This window comes from Bos taurus, chromosome 21 (genome assembly GCF_002263795.3).
Source record: "Bos taurus isolate L1 Dominette 01449 registration number 42190680 breed Hereford chromosome 21, ARS-UCD2.0, whole genome shotgun sequence".
Classification (NCBI taxonomy): domain Eukaryota; kingdom Metazoa; phylum Chordata; class Mammalia; order Artiodactyla; family Bovidae; genus Bos; species Bos taurus.
Window position 1 is genome coordinate 30,641,790 of NC_037348.1, and position 11,206 is coordinate 30,652,995.

Below are 11,206 nucleotides of genomic sequence, written 5' to 3' on the forward strand. Positions count from 1 at the left end.
AATTTCAATCGTCTTACATAGCATAGATTTACTTATTGTACATATAAAGCCTCAAACGGCTGTTCCTGAGAGGTATGGGTATGTGTGTCGGGGGCAGGGGCGGGGGGCGGCGGGGAGGGGAACTCTGCTTCATACAGCAGTATAGATGTCCAGGCCTAAGGTAGCTCCACCATTCCACACGTGGCTTCCGAGGAGGTCAGCGGTCAATAAACAGCCTGCAGACAGAGAAAGAGAGTAGAGGATTACACAGGAGGATTTTGTGGGCCTGAAGTTGTGTCTGTACCTTCCCTTCACTTTCCATTAGCCAGGAATCAGTAATGTTGCCCCACTCAACAGGAAGGCTATAGACGGACTTACAGAACTGACAGGATGGAGGGCCCCAGCCTTGAGAAGGAGGTTTTTCAAGATGCTCCAGGGAGCAAAGAAGCAGGGAGCAATAGATTTGCTGACTACTTCACAGCCAGGCAGGCTGGCCACTGTCACCCCTACCACGGCTGCCAAGAATTGCCTCCAGTCCTCCCTTGGCTCCTGGGATCACTGCATAGAAGCAAAAGGGATAGAAAAGAAAATCCACTCCTCAATTTGGAGGTGTTTTGCCCTCAGGGGATCTCACTCCATTATTTTCTGGGTCCTTGATCCACCCCAGTAAATTTTGAAACAATAAGTACGTAAAAAGTTGCTCAGCATTTTTGGTTCTCAGGGAAATGAAGATTAAAACCGTGATGTATGACTACACATTCACCAAAAAGGATTAAAGTTAAAAACATTGACAAAACCTAGTGCTGCCAAAGACACAGGCAACTGGAACTCATACACTTTGCTGGTGGGCATATATAACGGGGGTTGCTGTTGTTTACTCACTCAGTCGTGTACAACTCTTTGCAACCCCATGGACTGTATAGCCCACCAGGCTCCTTTGTCCAAAGGATTTCCCAGGCAAGAATATTGGAGTGGATTGCCATTTCCTTCTCCAAGGGAATCTTCCCAACCCAGGAACTGAACCCTTGTCTCCTCCATTGGCAGAATTCTTTACTGCTGAGACAACAGAGAAGCCCCACAAAGGAGTAACTAGGAAAAACTGTTTAGCAATTAAACATACACCTATGCTATGATCGAGTAAGCCCACTCCTGGGTATTTGCTGATCAGAAATGAAGTCATGTGCATGCGTGTGTGCGCGCCAAGTCACTTCAGTCATGTCTGACTCTTGGTGACGCTATGGATGGTAGCCTGCCACGCTCCTCTGTCCACAGGGATTCTCCAGGCAAGAATACTGGAGCGCTTAGTGAAAGTGAAAAAGGCATGCAATTTGTACAGTAAGGGATTTTAAGAGAGATGACATTCATATAAATTTTACTACAGTGTTTTGTGGCCATTCCCTCCTCCAGGGAATCTTCGCGACCCAGGGATTGAACCTGAGTCTGTGTCTCCTGCAGTGGCAGTTGGGTTCTTTACCACTAGCGCCACCTGCGAGGCCCTGAAATGAAGACATATGTTTAAACAAAGATTTGTACAGCAGCTGTATTCATGACAGACTACAACAGGAAACAGTGCAAAAGTCCATCATCAGAATAATGGATAAACAAACTGTTCTATCCGAACAACAGAATACTTCTCATCAATGCAGATGAACTACTGATACATATATAGCCATGGATAAATCTCAAATATACAATGAGCAAAAGTAACCAGACCAAAAAATATACATACTATATGGCCCCATGGATGTGGAGTTCAACAGTAAGCTGACTCAATCTGCGGTGACAGCTCAGGATCCAGTGGTTGCCTCTTACCTGCAGGTATGTTCGTTCTAAGATCCCCAGTGGATGCCTGAGACCATAGACAATACTGAGCCACACATATACTATTTTTTCCCATGCATATATAACTGTGATACTTTAATTTATAAACTAGGCACATGAAGAGATTGATAAAAGTAATAATAAAATACAATTAAGGTGAGCATTTCCATAGTGTAGTAGTTATTGTTTGTCTCACAAGCAAAATGTCCCCAGTTTGAAACTGGATGGAAACATGTTTAAGGCTTCCTCAGTGGTTCAGACGGTAAAGAATCCACCTGCCGTGCACGAGACCTGGGTTTGATCCCTGGGTCAGGAAGATCCCCTGGAGAAGGAAATGGCTACAATACACTATAGTAAAATTTTTGTGAACGTCCTCTCTCTCTCTCTCAAAATTCCTTATTGTACAAATTTCATGCCTTTTCCACCTGCACCAAGACTTGCCATGTACTGTGGCCATTAAGTCTTTTTTTTTCTTTTTTTATAATTATTTTAAAAGGATATTGTTATTATTAATACATTATTTTATTTTATTGACCATGCTGCAATGCATGTGGGATCTTAGTTCCCAGATGAGGGATCAAAGCTGTGCCCCTTGCAGTGGGAGCTCAGAGCCTTAACCACTGGACCACCAGGGAAATCTCAGCCATAACTCTTGCAGTTTGAGGGGTGATGGCAAATCTAGCTCAAATTTCTTTTTCCTTCTTCACAATTTCACTGATAGAAGATTCATTCTTACCTTAGATCTTAGCAACCTCAGCATACAATTTTTTTTTCTTTCCTGATTGAGACCTTTACCTTTTCCCTTTCAGGAGGCACTTTATGGCTTCTCTTTGGTGTTATCTTAATTGTCAGCATCACTATACTTTGGCCACTTGTTCCAAAGAGCTGACTCATTGGAAAAGACCCTGATGCTGGGTAAGATTGAGGGCAGGAGAAGGGGACGACAGAGGATGAGATGGTTGGGTGGCATCACCAACTCGATGGACATGAGTTTGGGTAAACTCTGGGAGTTGGTGATGGACAGGGAGGCCTGGTTTGCTGCGGTTCATGGGGTCGCAGAGTCAGACATGACTGAGTGACTGAACTGAACTCTTGGGCTTTGAGGCCATTAAGTAAAATAGGGGTTACCTATACACAAGCATTGCGACACTATGGCAATTGATCTGATAACAGACATGGTTACTAAGTGACTAGCAGGTGGGATACACAGGATGGTGTGAGAATTCATTATGCTACTCAAAATGGCATGCACTTTAAAATTTTTGAGTTATTTTTGGAATTTTTGGACATTAAATAATTGACCATAGGTTAACTGAAATGGTGGAAAGTGAAACCATGGGTAAAGCGTGACTACTGTAATGAGGAAACCTTCTAGGGTGATGAAAATTTTCTCTCTCCATCTGGGTGGTGGTCACACGGTATACACGTGTAAAGTCACTGATCAGTCGACTGTGAATTTTACTATGTATAATGTATATTTTAATGAAGTACACAAAACTCTTAATATGATAAAAGTTTGGCCTTTTGGGGGGTTACGATGGTCCCGCTCAGGTTAACAGGGGGATTTTCTGAGCTCTGCCCCCTGGCTCTGGGTGTGCAGCGGGATGTGCTTCTTGTGAATGCTGCGAGTGGGACGTGGACCCAAGTTTGGGACACCCATCACCTGGCCTCATGGCACTTTCTCTCTCCACTGCACAGCGACCAGAGGTTTCTGCAGAGATTCAGCCTCTCCTGGCCCTTGCTGGCAAACAATATGCCTTGCTGCTGGTTAAACTTCCATTTCTTTGATGAGCGGTGAGGCTCAACTTCTGAAGGATGGTTACTGGCCATTTTCGTTTTTTTGTTCAGAGCCTCATGTTTTCTAGGGCCCTCTTCCACAAACCACTTGTCAGCTAACCAGAAAAGAAAAATATATTTCTGACAAGCAAGCATTTCTAAAGGATCTCTTTTTTGCAGCAAAATTCTGTTTTTTCTTCTGTGTTTCTCCCAGGAGGTTTTTAGAGGGTATTTTTTTGGTAATGACAAAAATAACAATTATAAATGAAACTAAATGATCATTAATGCAGGTAAAATAGGTTCAAATCCCCCAAACTGGACAGCCTGTAGCATTCTAGAGCTCTCCCAAAAATTTTTATGCTTTCCAGAGGCTAAGTAAGGGTCCCTGTATAATATGCTCAACCCCTTCTTCCAGATCTACCCTACACACACACACACACACACACACACACACACCCTTGCACACATGCATGCATGTATACTCACTCACAACCACCCCCCCCCCAAAGTTTGAGAGTTTAGCAGACTAAAGATGGGTGAGTGAGGAGGAGGTGAAGAGACAGAGGTGCTGACAGCCCCCATCATTCAAGCCACTCTTGATCTTATCAGCTCTCTGCCCTCTTCTCTTCTCCACACTCCTTCCTCAGGATGTAAAAAGTCGTCCTGTGTGTCACGCCAGGTGATTTCCCATCGTCTTTTAAGGCCCTGCCCAGAAAATCTCAAACTCCTCTCTAATGTGTTTCCTAACATATTTTTTTCATATGGTTTCCATTCTGAGAACAGCTCAAAGCCAGGTACTGAGATGTTCATGTTTCTTTAAATGTTATGTCCCCGTCATCATAATAGAACTGCAGCGTCTCTCTGCTTCTGAACAAATTCCAGGCTTGTTCTCCCAAGTCCTGAGCTGGGGAACAGCACTGCGCTGTTCTGACAGTACAAATAAGGGCTCTGAGTGGGTCGTGGAGCCAAGAAGGGTGAGCCGGGTTAAGACCATGGAGAAACTTCAATGCCAAGGGAAAGGATTTGGATTTGATTATCCTGTTCAGGGATCCATCAGACGCTTTAGAGCTAGGCTGTGACTGGAACAGAACTGAGCTTCTGGAATTTCATCATTTTTAAGTTGCTGGCAAGGAAGGAGAATGCTTAGAGAGGGCAAGGCAAGGAGGACAGGGCTTGCCTTAAGCCAGAGGACAGAGCTGGGAGACTTCTCTGAGCAGTAGCCACAACTTCTGGTAATGGGGAAGGAGAGAGAGAGAGAGGAATTGATGACAGCCTGAGTGTCTAAGGGAGACGCCAGCTCCTCCCTCCTGGTCTGGGAGAGTCTGTAATTTGCTAGGAACCATACTTAACATGAGATGGGACCAGCCCAGGACATGCACAGATCTGAAGAAACTATTAAGAGTGGCATTAACTAGACACCCAGGGTGTCCGACAACAGCATCATCATTTGGTGAGTGTCTCAGTTCAATTCCCATGGAGAAGGGAGAGAGATTTCAGCTTTCCATCCTACTAGGCTTTCTGTATTCCCCATCGTGATACTTCTAGGCAAATGCATTTACACAGCTCTCTGCATCAAACAGCAAGGGCCAATATTTATTGCATTCTGTGCCAAGTACTGTCTTAAGGGCTTTTCATTTGGATAATTTATATATGTGCATGTATCATCATATATATAATTTTATATATGCCTCACAGACCATCTTTCACAGATGAGAAACTGAGGCAGTCAAGTTAAGTAACTTGCCCAAGGTCACACAGCTAGAGAATGGCAGAGCGAGAATCACACCCAACGGTGCTAATGGGTTTATTTTCTGAAAAGAACAAAATTAGGACACAGCAGAATAGGCTTCTGGGCCCAGCTCAGCAGCTGACTAGTGCAAGGTGGGGCACATCATCTTTTAAGTGTATGCCCTCATGACGGTGGACCATGATGAATGTTCAAGACCTTAAGGTTGATAGTTTCATCGATATATACATATATCAAACCTTATAAATGGTACACTTTACTACGCGCCAGTCATTGTATGTCAATTACACCTCAATAAAGCTGCTTTAAAAAACTGATAACTGTATGATGAAATTAAAATATTTGTAATTTCTACAGGAACTCTTGTGACCCCACTGCAATGTTCGAGTATGATGCATAAAATTTGTGATTCACTTCTGAATCTAAGTGCTGCTTTGCTCAGAAGAGCAAAGTGTCTCCAAATTAAAACTTGGAGCCACAATGACTTGAGATGTTTTGTCATCTGGCATACCTGAAAATAGAACACCAAGTATGCAGTGAGGCTGTTTATAACAATATAGCAATTTTGTTGAAGGAAAACAATAAATATGATGGAATAAATATACAACAGTTTCTTAAAGTACACCACTTAAAGCCCTGTGGGGGCTTTAACTCTGAAAATCCAACTCAGCCCACTGGTCCACACCCCACTCCATCTCTGTTCCAGAAACACTGATTATTTCAAACGGTCAAATTCGTACACACTTTGAAGCCTTCACCTGGGCCGTTGTCTATGCCTGGAACTCTTTACCACTGGCACTGCAGGGCAGTCTCCTTCTCAACCTCTAGGTCTCAACATGAACATGACACCACACACACACACACACACACACACACACACGTGCGCGTGTGCGACCTCCATGATCACTCAGTAAGAGAATACTCCTCCTTCATGGCTCTCATCACAACTCGGACGCGGAGGTTTACCTCCCCACCGGCCCGTGTGGGCTCTGAGTCTCTTCTTGGATTTTCTCATCCTCCCCAGTGCTGGGAGGCAGAATGTACTGTCCTGACACATGAAAGCATGGATACATCTCCTCTCCGGGCTCTGCGACCACACGAGATGGGGCGCCCTGGTGGGAACACTGGAAAGTATAAATACAGGGCAGGCTGACCACTCCCTCACTTTCTTAGTTCTTTCTCCCCCACGATGGGAGGCGGCCCTGACCTCGCAGTTGCTCTGTGTGCAGGCTGAGTTCCAGAGGAAGTGGGCTCTCGGAGACCATGCCCTCAAACACAAACGTCACAGGAGCTTGGGTTTTGTTTGTTAAAGCACGATGGTAGCAGATACCTATCTCAATATGAGTTCTTAGAAAAACTCTCTAGGAGTGCTGGCAAAACGGGCCCATGCTGAGGGTCACCCAGAGTGCTTGGGTTCAGGTGCTCAGGCCTGGCCAGTCTGTGAGCTCCTCCAGGGCAGACCCAGCCTGCGTCCAGCGCTGCACTGCTGGTGCGCAGCACAGAGCCAGACACACAGCGCGTGCACATCAACCATCTGTTTTGGTGCAACCAAAAAATTCCATCTTGAGAGCACTGGCTCTCTGCCAGGAACACATTAAGTACTTCATATATACTTGTCCCTATGACTCTTTACAATAAACCCATGAAGTTGGTGTTCTTACCCTCATTTTACAGAGGAGGGAATTGAGATTCAGAGAGAGGTAATTTGCCCAAAGGCACACACCCAGTGAGAGGCCGAGCCTCTCCAAGCAAAGTCCCTAGGGATAGTCAAACAATGGCCTGGAGTGACAACTGCTAGTTTCAGTTCAGTTCAGTCGCTCAGTCGGGTCTGATTCTTTGCGACCCCATGAACCACAGCACACCAGGCCTCCCTGTCCATCACCAACTCCTGGAGTTCACTCAAACTCATGTCCATTGAGTCGGTGAGGCCATCCAGCCATCTCATCCTCTGTTGTCACCTTCTCCTCCTGCCCCCAATCCCTCCCAGCATCAGGGTCTTTTCCAATGAGTCAATTCTTCGCATGAGGTGGCCAAAGTACTGGAGTTTCAGCTTCAGCATCAGTCCTTCCAATGAACACCCAGGACTGATCTCCTTTAGGACGGACTGGTTGGATCTCCTTGCAGTCCAAGGGACTCTCAAGAGTCTTCTACAACACCACAGTTCAAAAGCATCAATTCTTCGGCACTCAGCTTTCTTCACAGTCCAACTCTCCCATCCATACATGACCACTGGAAAAACCATAGCCTTGACTAGACGAACCTTTGTTGGCAAAGTAATATCTCTGCTTTTCAATATACTATCTAGGTTGGTCATAACTTTCCTTCCAAGGAGTAAGCGTCTTTTAATTTCATGGCTGCAATCACCATCTGCAGTTATTTTGGAGCCCCCCAAAATAAACTCTGACACTGTTTGGGGGCCAACAAATTAACATCCTCCCACTGGAGAAACCCTGTGACCCCCTGCCCCTTTCCCCACGCCAAGCACCAGCTTCATGGTTCCTGGCCTGGGTGCCACCTGGGCAGTGGCCCTCTGCTCCTTTCATCACCCTGCTCTCATGGCTTCAGCTCTGTTTCACACTCAGGTTGCTCCTTTTGCTCGCTGATGGCTGTTCTTCCTCCTCCCACTTCCTAAAAGCAGGTATTCCTCACGGCTTCCCCTTGACACTATCTTCCTCCCTCTACACATTCTCTCTCTAGGCCAGCCTTTGTCAACTCCGTAAAGGGGACTCTCAATCTGCATGTCCAACTCAGACCTCTCCCAGCCCCTGGTGACAGCTACTGCTTATTCCTCCCAGAAGGCTGCTCCTGCTCTGAAACCGTCAGTGGCTCCCAGGAGCTATCAGAAGAGGAACAAACTCACAAACTGCTCCCCGAGGCACTCAGGGCTCGACGGCACCCGTCTCCACTTCTCTCCCAAATCAGAAGCCTTCATCCGGGCCAGCACTGTGCTCTCTGCCTTTATTCTACTGTCCCTTCAGCACGAACCCCTCCCTCCCACCTCTGTGCCGGGCAGCTCTCAGTCCCTGGTCTAAGGCTCAGACCCTCCCCCAGAAGTCCTTCCAGACCCCTTCCCCATTCATGGGTGACTTTCCCACTTCAGCTGACTCCATGGAGAACCTGTTCCAGGCAGCTTTGGTGAGAGCTACTTCTCTGCCTGCTTTGACTCTCCTTCCACCCTGGGTCACAAGGGGACTCTGATACTGGAAGTCAGGGAAAATGCCCAATCTATGCCTTTTAGTTTTGCCTCTTCATCTAGAAGTCTCCTCAGCTGCAAAGTGACGGGGGTGGAATTGGATCGGCATTTCCCTCGTTTCCAAGTACCACAATTCTTGCTTTCTTCTTCTGCCACCTGCACTATCACATACTTCAGTTCAGTTCAGTTCAGTCACTTAGTCGTGTCCGGCTCTTCGAGACCCCATGAATTGCAGCACGCCAGGCCCCCCTGTCCATCACCAACTCCCGGAGTTCACCCAGACTCACGTCCATCGAGTCAGTGATGCCATCAATATTACTTACCTTACATATTTATCTACATGTTTAACCTAAATAAAAAAACAAATTAAAAGGAAACTTCACATTGCTTTCTGTGACTCAAAAACCAATGTCATTTTCAATAAAGGTTGCAATGAAGAAAAAGTGAACCCTGAAAACAAACAGAACCAATAGAGTAAGAAATGTCTATGCACAGCCTCAAATCCTCCCATGCATAATTCAAGGAAACAAATGTCCTAGAACTTCAAAGGCATGGTCAAAGGTAAACAAACCTGGATGCTAGCTGAAGTGGTAAAGAGAGACTTTAATCAATAGTAACTATTGCAATAAGGAAAAGAGATCAGCATGAACTGAACTCTGCTTTAATCTGCACAGAAATAGCTGGGTATTTTAAAGTGAAAATGAAGGAGAAGGGAGGGAGGCAAGGCGGGGGGGGGGGGGGGTAGTGCTCAGCAGAGTCAGAGAAGTGAAAAATTACCAAAGGTCAAGTGTAAATTCAACTAGGCCAATAGCGTCTGCTAGCTGATATTACTGAAGTTAGAATTCAATTGTCCCACGGAGATCGGAAGACAGAGGCCCTGTCCTCAGGGGCTGGCTGGAACAGACAATAAAAATCTTTGGCAGCCTTGAGTTTTCTCAGGCAAGCAGTCTGGGGCAGTGTTGGTGTCATCTTAGGGAGGCAGTTTTGAGCAGTTAGAAACTATGTTAGTACTTGTTCAAGTCTTTACAGGTCAAGGTTGAGGCCAAAGTTGAGAAAAGGGCTCTGAGGAGCCTGGCTAGAGTTTCACAAAGGAAAGAATCTTTGTCAGCTTCTTCAGCTTAGATAGGTCTTCCCTGGTGGCTGAGTCGGTAAAGCGTCTGCCTTCAATGTGGGAGATTCAGGTTCAACCCCTGGATCAGGAAGATCCCCTGGAGAAGGAAATGGCAACCCACTCCAGTATTCCTGCTTGGAGAATTCCATAGACAGTGAAGCCTAGTGGGTTACAGTCCATGGGGTCACAAAGAGTCGGACATGACTGAATGACTAACACTTTTCAGCTTAGAAAAAAGCAAAAAGAACAAAATGCATCATGGTGTGATGAGACTATGTGCCAGGTGCTTCAGGAGGTGAGGCAGATACTGTTAATATTATCCCAATTAAAAGGCTGAGGAATCTAAGGCTCAGTTAAATCACCTGCCTAAGGGCAGGCAGCCTGATGTAGCAACTGGAACCTAGGTCTCACTGGTCCCAGAGTTCACAGTCCCATTCTATGCATCTAGGCTCTGACCACTCACAGAGGCCCTTCCTGCCACTGCCACTGGTTCAGACTACTGAATCCGGGTGAATGTGTGGTGCAGGGCAGTGGTTCTCGGCTCTGGCTGCACACTGGAATCACCTGGAGAACTTGAAAAGGACTGACACTTGGGTTCCACCAAGAGAAGTTTGGATGCGATTAGTCTGGGGTGCAGCCTGGACACAGGGATTTTTAGATGCGCCCAAGTGATCCCCATGAACAGCCAGGTTTGAGATCCACTGTCTTAGAAGCCTTCACAGTCATCATCCCATTTGATCCCTGCAAGAGCCCCGTGGGGGTGGCAGCAAGTGGCAACGACCATGTCCTGCTGACGAAGAAACAAGTTCAGAGAGGCTAAGCTTATCTAGTTAACATCCAGATATACAATCAAGCTTGTTGACTTCCAGCTCTGAGTTCTCTGCTCTCCAGTGGTCTAATTGAGAGGGAAAAAGCAATGTTTCCAAGAACAGAAATGAGCAGCTTAATTTCTCTTGGAAGTTAAAAGTCGTTTCTCACCCCCACTGACTACCTGGAGGAGGGTATGGTGCTCGCCTCAGCCACAGGACCCAAAACGAGGCCAAGGGATCTCAGGCAGGTGAGCAGCGGCCTCCCCTCCCTGATAGCGTTCCACCCGCAGAAGCCAAGGCCTGCAATTCTCTGATAGTGCTGCCTGCCACGCCCAAGTCACTACAGCGAGTAGCCATCCTGGCTCCCAGGCACCCACTGGGAGCTGGGCACAGAGGAAAGAAGTCAGGGTCTTGTTACCGCAGGGAGGGTCCTGCTGCAGTCTCCAGAACCACTCTCCTACCCGACTCCCCATGCCCATTGCGCCCACCAGTCTGGATCAACCTCGATGGTTCCGAGGGGAGGGGTCTCTGTCCACCTTTGGGAGACATGGGGGACGTCACTGCTCCTACCTAACGGGCGTCATCTGGGGGACGTCACTGCTTACTCTTGGGAGACTTCAGGGGTTCCCAGTCGTGGGTAGTTGAGAGACCACCATCCACAGCTGGGGCCAGCAAAGCATCACTGTACGCATCTGGAAGGGCCTGGGCTCACTTCAGCCTTGAAGATGCCCCGGGGGGTGCCAGCATCTGCAGGGCCTTGGGAAATGCTG

General features: G+C 46.9%; 1 long non-coding RNA gene across 2 annotated transcripts; it reads right to left on the reverse strand.

Moving 5' to 3' along the window:
• Nucleotides 1-8: 8 nt before the first annotated feature.
• LOC132343357 (uncharacterized) lies at nucleotides 9-11,126 on the reverse strand. Of its 2 annotated transcripts, none has more exons than XR_009492150.1 (3): nucleotides 11,042-11,126; nucleotides 358-9,724; nucleotides 9-215 (listed from the first exon to the last, which is right to left on the reverse strand). It is a non-coding gene; the product is annotated as an uncharacterized lncRNA (long non-coding RNA). The 2 variants fall into 2 exon arrangements; XR_009492149.1 differs by having other exon boundaries at nucleotides 11,007-11,088.
• Between the last annotated feature and the right edge of the window lie 80 nt (nucleotides 11,127-11,206).